General features: G+C 35.5%; 1 long non-coding RNA gene across 1 annotated transcript; it reads left to right on the plus strand.

Moving 5' to 3' along the window:
• Window positions 1-60: 60 nt before the first annotated feature.
• On the plus strand, window positions 61-12,001 carry LOC130049059 (uncharacterized). Its single transcript, XR_008797577.1, has 2 exons — window positions 61-4,549; window positions 9,239-12,001. It is a non-coding gene; the product is annotated as an uncharacterized LOC130049059 (long non-coding RNA).

A 12,001-nucleotide genomic window follows, 5' to 3' on the forward strand; every position in this document is an offset into this window, starting at 1 on the left:
TATATATACATATATATATATATATATATATATATATATATATATATATATATATGTGTGTGTGTGTGTGTGTGTGTGTGTGTGTGTTTGTAAGCCCTGTCAATTGAACCAGTGAATAAGAAGGCACACGTGTAAATCAACACGGGGTCGGTCAAAGGAACACGAAAATGGTGGTGTTCAGTTGGATTTTTATAAAAATCAGCATAAAATCATTAAATAGTTCATCTACCATCAAAATCCTGAAGTGTTTACTTAACAGGATTTATGAGATGTGTGTAACAGGTGTGTAAAGATTTAGCACTCGTCCATCTTTTTTCCTTGCGAGCATGGCTTACACACTTTCGAAGTGCGCATGCTCTGTTTTGAATGACGTAATTTGTGATGTCATCATAATGGAGTTTTCCAGGGTAAGAAGTTGGCCCATCTGAGGTAAGTAAACACGGTTGAAAGAAAATTTTTGCATATTAACAATGAGTTTTTTATTAGATAGACTGATTAAATGGTGTTTCATACCGATCGTGTTATGTACAAGCGACAGAGTACCCGAGTTACTGAAAATTCCGATGATGAAAGTTATATATCTAGTACGTGAACTGTTTGGGTTTTTTTCTAAAATTTAATCTTTGCAGTTAATGTACTCTGTATACTAAAAATTCATATTGATTTTGGATAGAATTTCACATTTAAAAACAAATAGATATGCGCCAAGTCCTTAGGAATCTACCCCACCCCCACCCCTCCACACGGGACTTTTTTTTGGATGATTGGACCGTATCCCCCTTTTCATCTGTCTCCCTACTTTGAAGTTTTTTTCCCAACGCCATGACATAAATAGATAAATAAATAAAATGCAAAAATAAAAACGAAAGATATATATGTATTCGGATTGGCATGTTCCACTTTGTCCGGGTTGAAATCCCCGAGGATGCAAATGTACATTACGCCGCACTGTTTGCAGTACGTACATGGTACAGGTGTACCGCATAGGTATGTAGCTACTAAGACTATAAACCAAACAGAATATCATATGTAAAACTATTACTCTGAATGCATTTTACTTGTTTACAATGTAGCCTGTCGGGGTGTGGTGCATGTCACACGCGTTGTTTACACGTGCACTTTAGGTGGCAGTGGAGGAAATTCGAACCATGTATGGATTATTGTCTCCTGATAACTTTGGCAGTTAACTTTTGATTTCAATCTACTTTTTAAGAATAATATAACCCTCGCTAATCATTGCCAAGCTGCATTTCGATCTTGGCAGAATGATCTTCAGCTACAATTCAAAATTAAGGGGTGATGTTGTGTACTGAGTTTTTCTTGATTGTTTACATCTGTGACTGTTTATGTGATGTATCAACTGATCAAGCTGTACAGTGTCATGACATATAGTGGCATAGCTTCCATTTATGTACTTGCGCATCATTTTGTCAGAAGAAGAAAATTCTAAAATGATAATTAAGATTTTTAACATGTATATGAATATACATGTATGTGTATGTTTGATTTTAGTATAATACCTGTAGAGAATATTTCAGTAGTATGAAGTGCCACACATTTAGACGCATGCATGTGGTGTTTAAAGGTCTCATCTGAAAGACCAGCAACTTTCTCTTTTGAATGCTAAATATGATGATGGAGCATTTACCTCACTACCTACATTTTCACCCTAAATAAAGTACAAGCATGGCTCGAAACCATGATTTCTTGATCCTGTTACCAGTCTTCACGAAAAACTTTGTAAAGCACAGGCCCTTCGGGCCTCCCAGTATAATAATTGTGCAAGCCCGAACAATATTTTGCAGGCCCAAAATGTTTATTTTCTAATTTGATCTCTTGTTATTTGCTGATTCTACTCTATAGACACATGCACAGTTCTTTTACTGTAGGAAAATACAGGTCAAGATGATCATAGTTAAAGAACAACTGACATTAAAAGGATTATATTATTTTTCAACATATTAATCCAGTATATGCGAAAGTTTTTGGACCACACAGGACATTCGGTCCAGTGTAATCAATGAACACACCGGACCGAACCAAATTTTGTCAGACCGAAAAACCTAATGTAAAAAAGTGAAACACGTGAAAATGCAAAACCAAGGGAATCTTATTTATTATACTAGTAATACTATTCCAGGAATCCTTCCCGTATAATACTTTAGACAGTCCATGCGGTTTTAATCAATTCATTTACGTATTTGGATGTGTGCTATTTTTTTTACTTATAACAAACTCCGCATCAAGATAGTAAAGCTCAAAACCGGACATTGAGACATCTGACATTCCGGTCCAGTGTAAAAAATGATGCATCAGACCTGAGGCACTGCACATCAGTCAGGTCCGACGGTCCGATGTCTTTCGCATAGACTGATTAATCTTGCAGATACATCAGCAGCTCATGTTCAACTCTGTTTTGTATACACCACGTACAAAACATTTTTTAAATGTTAGCCAAGGCCTACCCTCGCAGTGTTCGAAATTGGTTTAAAACTTGGTATAGACCACAGGTCTATGCCAAAATAAAATGACTTAGACGTACCTCATCGAATTGGCATAGACCACAACATTGAAAAAATAATAACACAAATTTAAAACATTTTCATTTACTTCTAATATACTTAGAAAGTGTATTTTCTTTCCATTTCTGTAATATCATCCTTTCCTCATAATGTTTATCAGACGTCGACTGACCATGCAAGGCCCTCTTGGATAACTTTATTGCTTTAAATCTAGAAAATTGGCATAGACAATTTGGTCTATCTCAATTACAGTTGGCATAGACCAGTGCCATTTGACATATACTCGGTCTATGGTTAATTTTGAACACTGCCCTCGGTCCAATGGGGCATGAATTTTCGTTTTTTTCTCCTCGTACGACAGTTTTTTTTGGGTTTTTTTATCGGATGGTTGTGATTGTGAAATACGCTTGGGTGGTTTTGAATTTCCCGGACGAGCCCCCTCCCTATACTTCAGAAAAGGCAGCATGGTTGATAATTTTTCTATGCGAAATTTGACTACTAAGTCATGACATTTAGTCTGAGTCAATCTCACGCTTTATTTGTAATATATACAGAACATATAAGAAAACATTTACAGGCCCATCGGACTCCAGGGTTTAATATTTTAAGAAGCCCGATCCCGATTTTACTGGCCTCGGGCATCAGGCCACTGGTTAATGTCGAAGACTGTGTTACCACTGAGCTACCATGACCAATTTTTATACGCCCGTCTTAAGACGGGACGTATTATGGTATGGCGTGTCTGTCCGTCCGTCTGTTAGCTTTTTCGTGTCCGACCCGTAACTTAAATACTACAAGGCCTAGAATCATCAAACTTTGTCTGTAGATACATCTTGGGTAGAAGGTGTGTCGCACATTAAAACCAGGTCACTGTGACTTTTCATTAAGAAGATATGGCCATATATGGCAAAAACTTGTCCGGCTCATAACTTGAAAACTATTAGACCTAGAATCACCAAAATTGGTCAACTAATGCATCTTAGGTAGAAGGTGTGTCGCATCCTACTTTAAGGTCACTGTGACATTTAATTAAGGTGATATAAAAAAAAAATGTTTTAATGGGTACTATCTATACTGTTAACAATATGTGACGGATGTATCATGTGCCATGGCGGTGCACTTTATTTAACATGAATTCATAGCTAAAAAAAAATTATTACTAATTTTTTGGTTAATTCCATAAATATATTATTCCGCTCTCTAGACACAATTCTGGGTTACCCCCCTGCCTTTGGGGGTATAAGCACCTCATTTCTTTCAGAATGGCACAATGTCAGGAGAGCTTTTGTTATTTGTTATACTCTTAATGTTGATGGCATGCATCTATGAACAACAGGATAATTTTTTAGATTATTATTTCTGATATCATATTTGTAAATTGTTTATGAAGGGTTGTTAAAAGTTTGTGGACAAAAGGACACACTTATTAAAAATTCAGAGTTATCGTAAGTGAAAAATATAGGAGATGTGTAACAAGATTGTATATTTGAAGATTTTAATTTTAATTAATTTTTATAAGTATTGATTTCAGATACATGTATGACATTGCATGCTTGGGGGGGGGGGGGGGGGGGGGCTACAGTTAGATAATATTCTGGTCAGCACATTCGATAAACTACATGGAATTCATTAAATCACTTCTTTTTCTTTCAGTGGTCTTCAACTTTTAATCTCCAAGAAGGAAATGTAATTAAAAGATGAATAAAGTATCCCTAAGAATACCAGAAGAAAGGCTATGTGTTGAGAAAAACAGCCCTTCCTCAGTACCTCAGAACTAGATGATAGCCCTTAATTGTTACTTTATGCTGAATATGACACAGTATAGAAGATCTGATCATGAAGAAGTAACACCATTGATACACTTGCCAACTGCCAAAATTACTTTCTGATAGTATGACGAGATTAGAAGATATCATGGTGTAGTCATGACACAAACTGCAAATCAAAGAATTAATTGTCTTCCCCAGAGGATGAACAGAGCACGATGGCTTCACATGGATAACATTTCCTTTCGAGTTTTGAAATTAGTAAGTATACAAAATATTTTAGGCCACATAGGGCCAAAAAAAAAATGTTTGTTTTAGGTCGCCTCTGATTTTTAAAAAAAGGGTTGGTAGGTAGGTTTATTTTATTTTTTTTTTAATATTTTTTTTTTATAAAAATAAATAAGTGCCTTCGAATCAATGAAAATTTTATAGTTAAAGTTGTAATATAATGTGTTTAACAGATAAAAAATGGGTTTAGAGCACAATGTTTAATTGACAAAATACACAGTATATGTGATGGAGTTTTAATATTACAATTATAGATGTCTTGGCATTTCGGGTAATAGTTCGTATATCGATGAATTGAAATCGGAAAATTGAAAAAAATTAATAGGGTCGGTGGATATATTTAGGGTCGGGCAGGCGACCTGAAACAAACACATTTTTTATTTTGGCCTAGTCATAAAATTATTTTTTAGATTTTCATCTTTGTTTGGAAATAAAAATGGGCAGGTGGTTGGAGTTTATTTTTATGCCCCCCTTTGAAAAAGAGGGGGCATATTGTTTTGCACCTGTTGGTCGGTCTGTCGGTCGGTCTGTAGACCATGTGTTGTCCGCTCAATATCTTGAGAACCATTCACTTGATGATAATGATATTTCATATGTGGGTTAGCAGGGTTTGACATTTACTTTCTTGAGCACTAGACCAGTCGGGCTACTTCAAATAATATTTACTAGACCTGACCTTACATCCACTAGCCCTGACCAACTTTCCAGAGAAAAGAAACCCTGATGGTTTCTCCATATTTAAGTACTTAATTCAAATGACAAACGTTAAGTTTAAACTAAAACGTACTTAATTGTCTCAAAAACATCTTTAGTCTCGTCATTCAATTTGGTGCTTTTATTTTCAAACTTTCCAATCTACTCCTTTTTTTTTCTCGGAACATCCTTCCTTGAGGACGAGAAGTCGAGACATTCCCGCACATGTGTCAACAACGAAAAATGGCTATTTACGATTTAATTTATTCATTTGATACAGGCAACGAAATTAAGGGGAAATACTCGCTAAATGCGAGTTAAAAATTGAATTTGCGAGTAAAAAATCACAAGTGATCGCAACTTTTTGCGAGTGAAAAAACCCCAATCTTTTTCCCGGATTTCCTCGGTTTATTGGCTGTACTTTGAAGTTTACAATAATCTTGTCTTGTGCATAGAAACTCTTTACAGAATGAATATACAAGTATTGAAAAAGTAAACGTGGATCGAATAAATAACTAAGGCCAAGGTCATCTCAGTTGATGGCCTACTTCATACACACTTCGGATGTCTCAGAGACGTCTGATTTAAATAGCAAGCATATTGATCTCGTCCGTGTCTATATAAAACAACACATGACAGTGTGTCACCATTTCACGCGGTGTCCTTCTGTACTCTATAGTCATACACTTCGAGTTCGCGGGGTTTTCTTTTCAACTAGAATTTTTTTAGATGAAATTTCCAAAAGTTTTGAACATATAGTTTAAATTGGCGCAAACAGTCTTCAAGATTTCAATCCACATGATGCTGTTAATAGGTGGTAGATCTCTGGACAGCGAGTACGCCGCACAAGTGTACCATATGACCCGCACCATGTATGTTGTCTGATAATTCATTGAATTTTAAATGAAAGAATTCGCAATCTTATTTTTATTATTGCACTTTAAAGGAGATTTTAAAAGATTTTCCCAAAATTTTGATAAAGAGACATGCTTGTTTTCTTAAATTCATGTAAAACAGTAATCGATTGAAAAATGCTAGTAAAAGCTCAATTTTGCTAGTTGGAAAATAATCCACTAGCTAAAATTTGCTAGTGGTGAAAAAAGTTAATTTCGATCCCTGTGATAGACACTTTCTTATATTCAATTAAAATAAACTGGGGTTTTTTTCAAATGAAAATAAATTCAGTTTATATATATTTATCCGAAATATAACTTTACACCCATTAACAAAGAGTAAATGTCGTAAAACATCACTTCCGACAGCGACTATGTATTCGAACTAAAAATAGAGATTTTGTCATCACGCGGTTCAAAATTGCTCGCAAACTCTTTACAGTTATTTTTTAAAGTTAAAAATAAGATATCTTATGGTTTAAAATAAAGTTTCTTGTTTATTTTTTCAACATGACCAGTCGGACTAGTAAATCGACATTTTACCCGACCGGACCTATCATTTAGTAGACTCGGTCGGTCGGACGTGCCTTAGTGTCAAACCCTGGTTAGTTATGAGTAGAAGAGGATCCTTATTGTTTTTCAGGTCCAAAGGTCAAGGGTCAATCTACTCTGGACATAGGAATATAATGTCCACTCAATATCTTGAGAACCCTTTGCTTGAAAGACATCAAACTTGGCACACTGGTACATCCTAAGGAGTAGATGACCCCTATTGATTTTAAGGTCATATGGTCAAAGGTCAAGGGTCAAACTGGGCATGGGAATATACTGACCATTCAATGTCTAGAGAACCCTTTGCTTGACAGACATCAAACTTGGTACACCAGTACATCTTCAGAAGAAGATGACCCCTATTGATTTTGAGGTCACATGGTCAAAGGTCAAGGGTCAAACTGGACATAGGAATATACTGTCCGTTCAATATCTTGAGAACCCTTTGCTTGACAGATATCAAACTTGGTACACTAGTACGTCTTCAGGAGAAGATGACCACTATTGATTTTGAGGTCACATGGTCAAAGATCAAGGGTAAACTGGACATAGGAATATAATGTCTGCTCAGTATCTTGAGAACCCTCTTCTTGACAGACATCAAACTTGGTACACTGATACGTCTTCAGGAGAAGATGACCCCTATTGATTTTGAGGTCACATGGTCAAAGGTCAAGGGTCACACTGGACATAGGAATATATTGTCCGTTTAATATCTTGAGAACCCTTTGCCTGACAGACATCAAACTTGTTACACTGGTACATCTTCAGGAGAAGATGACCCTTAATGATTTTGAGGTCATATGAGCAAAGGTCAAGGGTCAAACTGGACATAGGAATATACTGTCCGTTCAATATCTTGAGAACCCTTTGCTTGACAGACATCAAACTTGGTACACTGGTACATCTTCAGGAGAAGATGATCTCTATTGATTTTGAGGTCACATGTTTAAAGATCAAGGGTCAACCTGGACATTGGAATATACTGTCTGCTCAATATCTTCAGAACCCTTTGCTTGACAGACATCAAACTTTAAATAGTACACTGGTGTATATTCAGGAGAAGATGACTCCTATTGATTTTGAGGTCACATGGTCAAAGGTCAAGGGTCAAACTGGACATAGTAATATACTGTCCACTCAATATCTTGATAACCCTTTTACTTGACAGACATCAAACTTAGTACACTGGTACATCTTCAGGAGAGGATGACCCATATTGATTTTGAGGTCAAAAGTCAAAAGTTGAATTGGACATAGTAATATATTGTCTCCTATATTTTAAGAATTATTTGTTTGATTGACACGTACCAAACTTGGTACACTGGTACAGCATAAGGAGTAGATGACCCCTATTGAATTTTAGGTCACATGGTCAATTCACTCTTGACATAGGAAGATATTGTCTGCTCAATATTTTGAATTGATGATAATACTATCAATTAAATGAGGTGTGTGTATAACCCTTTTCAATTTTGCACCATGGGGGGCATATGTGTTTTACAAACATCTCTTGTTTTTTTTTTCAGAATATATATTTCACGTTCATTATTCTCACATGTTGCTGTAGAGTGTAGATTACATCATTTTTTTTACATTGTTTTCTTTGGACAGAAAATTTCCATACAGCAATATTATAATTGTTGTTGAGTGATTTTGAAGTACATTTTCATGTAACACTGAAGTTGAACATTCTTTTTCCCTGTTGTCCGTCTGTCTGTAAACTTTCACATTTCTGACTTTTTCTCAAGAACCACTGGGCCAATTTCAACCTAACTTGACAAAAAGCATCCTTGGTGAAGGGCTTTCAAGTTTGTTCAAATAAAGGGCCACACCCCCTTTCAAAGAGAAGATCTAATTACAAAATTGCAAAAATAGGGTGGGGTCATTTAAAAATCTTCTTCTAAAGAACCACTGGGCCAGATGATGTGAAAGTTACATGAAAGCTTCCGGACAAGTGTAGATTGAAGTTTGTTCAAATCATGACCCCCTGGGGTAGAATAGGGCCACACTAGGTGATCAAAGTTTTACATGTACAAATATATAGGGAAAATCTTCACAAGAAGTAGGAAAATAACAAGGCCAGTAAAATACAAATTTACGTAAAGGCTTCCTGAAATAGTGCAGATTCAAGTTTGTCATAATCATGCCTCCCAGGGAAGGTTGGCCGAGGCCACAATAGGAGATCAAAGTTTTACATTCAAATAAGTATAGAGAATTTTCAAGAACCATTAGGCCAGAGCAGTTTACATTTACATGAAAGCTTCCTGACATACAGCTCTGTAGTGCAGATTCAAGTTTGTAAAAATAAAATTTCCAAAAGGTGTCACTGTGTTTGGTGTAATTTTTGTTCGTTCTGCACAAACTAGCTCATTCAGCTTGACACAGCCTAGGTAATTTACAGCTGATCATTTGATAAACACTTACTTTGTAGAAATAGAAATTATGATTTTTATCTATTTATACATTTATTGCTATTTCTATGAAGACCTTTTACTAATCACTTCTCTAAATATTTTTGCAGATTTGTCAGAATGTTATACATCGTTATCAACAGAAAAGAACTTCATAGGTAGACCAAAGCTGACATGGGATGAGATCCTAGAACAAGACCTAGAGTTTACAGGATTGGATAGGATCAATCCACTGGGTCGCCAAGTGTGGAAGTACAAACTTCAACCTCGACAGGACAGCCAGGCCTCACCCTTGCAAAAAGATTAATTTGGCCTGGATAGTCAAAATGAGTGATGATGATTGATATCAAGGTCTGACACTGGAAGCTCAGTAAGGGTAGATGCTGGCAATGGAGCTGTTTAGCAATAAAACAAACAAGTTTAACATTAAACATGTTTGTATACTTTTTTGGCTCACCTGAACCAAAGGCTCAAGTGAGCTTTTCTGATCACCTTTCCCTGTCGTCTGTCTGTTTATAAACTTTTCACATTTTCATTTTCTTCTCCAGAGTGAACCACTGGGCCAGTTTCAATCAAACTTGGTATGCATCATCAATAGATAAAGGGCATTCAAGTTTGTTCATATAAAGGGTCATGCACCCTTCAAAAAGGAAATAATCATGGAAATGCAAAAATAGGGTGGGGTCATTTAAAAAACCTTTTCAAGAACCACTGGACCAGGAAAGTTGAATTCACACGAAAGGTTCCTGTTTTGTGCAAATCATGGTCTCTGGGGGTAGGGTGGGGTCACAATAGAGAATCAAAGTTTTACATTCATATATAGTGCATATTCAAGTTTGTAAAAAGCTCACAGGGGTAGGGTGGGGGTCACAATAGGGGATTTAAGTTTTACATGTGAAATATATACAAGGAAAATCTTTTAAAATCTTCTCCTCAAAAACTAGATGCAGAACCGTAGCTCTTTGAAAAGAGAGCTTCAGATGAACCCCTTATAAAAAAAACTTCAATTTATGGCAGAGAAAAAAAGTGCATGTTTAAGTCCCTCTATCACTGCATTCCTGCATCGCTGTCTCATGAATTTAATATTAAATAATTCCCAACATATTTTCCCACTATACTTGTTTCCAAACATACTTTCAGATATTTTCTAAACCCACATATAACCCCAAAACAGCTTCAAGTGATTTCAATTTCTTTGTTGATGTAGCCATGTTAAGTAGCCAGTCAATTTGAACCCCAGTTCATTTCCATACTCATACTCATTTTGAAACATAATGTCTGTGTGAACTAATATCCTCACAAATATTTTTAGTGAAATATTTTGGATGAAATCATCCCAGTTGGGTTAAATACTTATTATTCAAATACTGTAGGTTTGAATATTGAACTAATCTCACAGCTTTCTTAAGTTTGGTCCCCATCCCCACCAGTCTGTTTTTAGGCTTAACTATTGAAATGGAGTGTAAGGGATCAGACTAGGCTTTTATAGCATTATCAATTTTCAAAAGCTTTAGAAAAATTATACAATTTTAGGTCGCTTGAGTAAACTCAGATGACATATTGCTATTGATCTGCATCTGTTGTAGTCCGTCGACATTAACAATTGAACATTTTTAACTAAATTCTATAACTGAAAGATGAAGATACCGCACAGCGATCAATCTACAATTCAAATAACGGAATTCTTTTCAAATTTAGTATGAAGCACACAAATTTACATTAAACCTTCTTGACATAGTGCATATTCAAGTTTGTTAAAATCATTTCCCCGGGAGTTATGGTGTGGGTCAAAGTTTTATATGCTAGCTGATATAAAGGAAAATTCTTTAAAGATATCTCTTGAACTATTTAAGTTAGGGCTTTCATATCTTGTATATACAATTTTTATGGCAAAACAAATCTGACCTATTCAGTATGTCCTGAACTACATTGTGTTTAAGGTAGATCTTTCATATATATTATATATTATGAATTTCTTATGATAAAACCTTTCATCTTGTTGAGGAGCCTCTCACCTCTGGTTGGCGCGGGTTTGAATCCTGCTCGCACCGGTAATTGAGAAAGTTTCCCAGTTTACTCTCGGAAGGTCGGTGGTCTCTTCCCAGGTACATTGTATCTGGGTTCTCTCTTCCACCAATAAAAACTGGGCACCACCAGATAACTGAAAAATTGTTGAGTGTGGCGGAAAACAGTTAAAACAATCAATCATATTATGTTATTTGACCTTGTGACCCTGAATTCTGAGTTTGACATACTTTTAAGAAAGTATAACATATTAAGTATATCCAGGACTATTTTAGATAGGGCTTTTATGTTTTGTATATTGATTACTTATGGCAAGGTCTTTCATATCATACCAAGACCTACGACTTTTTACCTTGGTCTTATCCAGAACAGCAATATCATGCTAGTCATATCTTTGTCTTATATGATTTCATTTTAGTAATGTTGTGTTCTTTAGAGCTAGGTTTGGGTCACATTATTCATGAGAATAAAGATTGATAAAATAGCATTTAAAAATCAAAACAGCAGGGCCAAGATGACTCAGGTGAGCGATGTGGCCCATGGGCCTCTTGTTGATTTTGATATTTCTACCTATATCATTTGTATGAGAAATGGAACTCCTTTTTTTCTTTTACAAATACATGTATTATCATATGGATCCATCTTTGTTGATTATTTAATCAAAGGACATATTCAATTCATTCAATGTATTAAATGTAAATTTATGGATATGTCTGTGGTTAAATTACTTATGTATGTATGTATACATTTTTCTCGCACATGCAATTACATATATGATGTATATATATTTACTAATTGTACATGTAATATCCCCTGTTATATAATAAAATATATGACTGAGAATAAAA

Source organism: Ostrea edulis, chromosome 8, assembly GCF_947568905.1.
Source record: "Ostrea edulis chromosome 8, xbOstEdul1.1, whole genome shotgun sequence".
In the NCBI taxonomy this organism is placed as follows: Eukaryota; Metazoa; Mollusca; class Bivalvia; order Ostreida; family Ostreidae; genus Ostrea; species Ostrea edulis.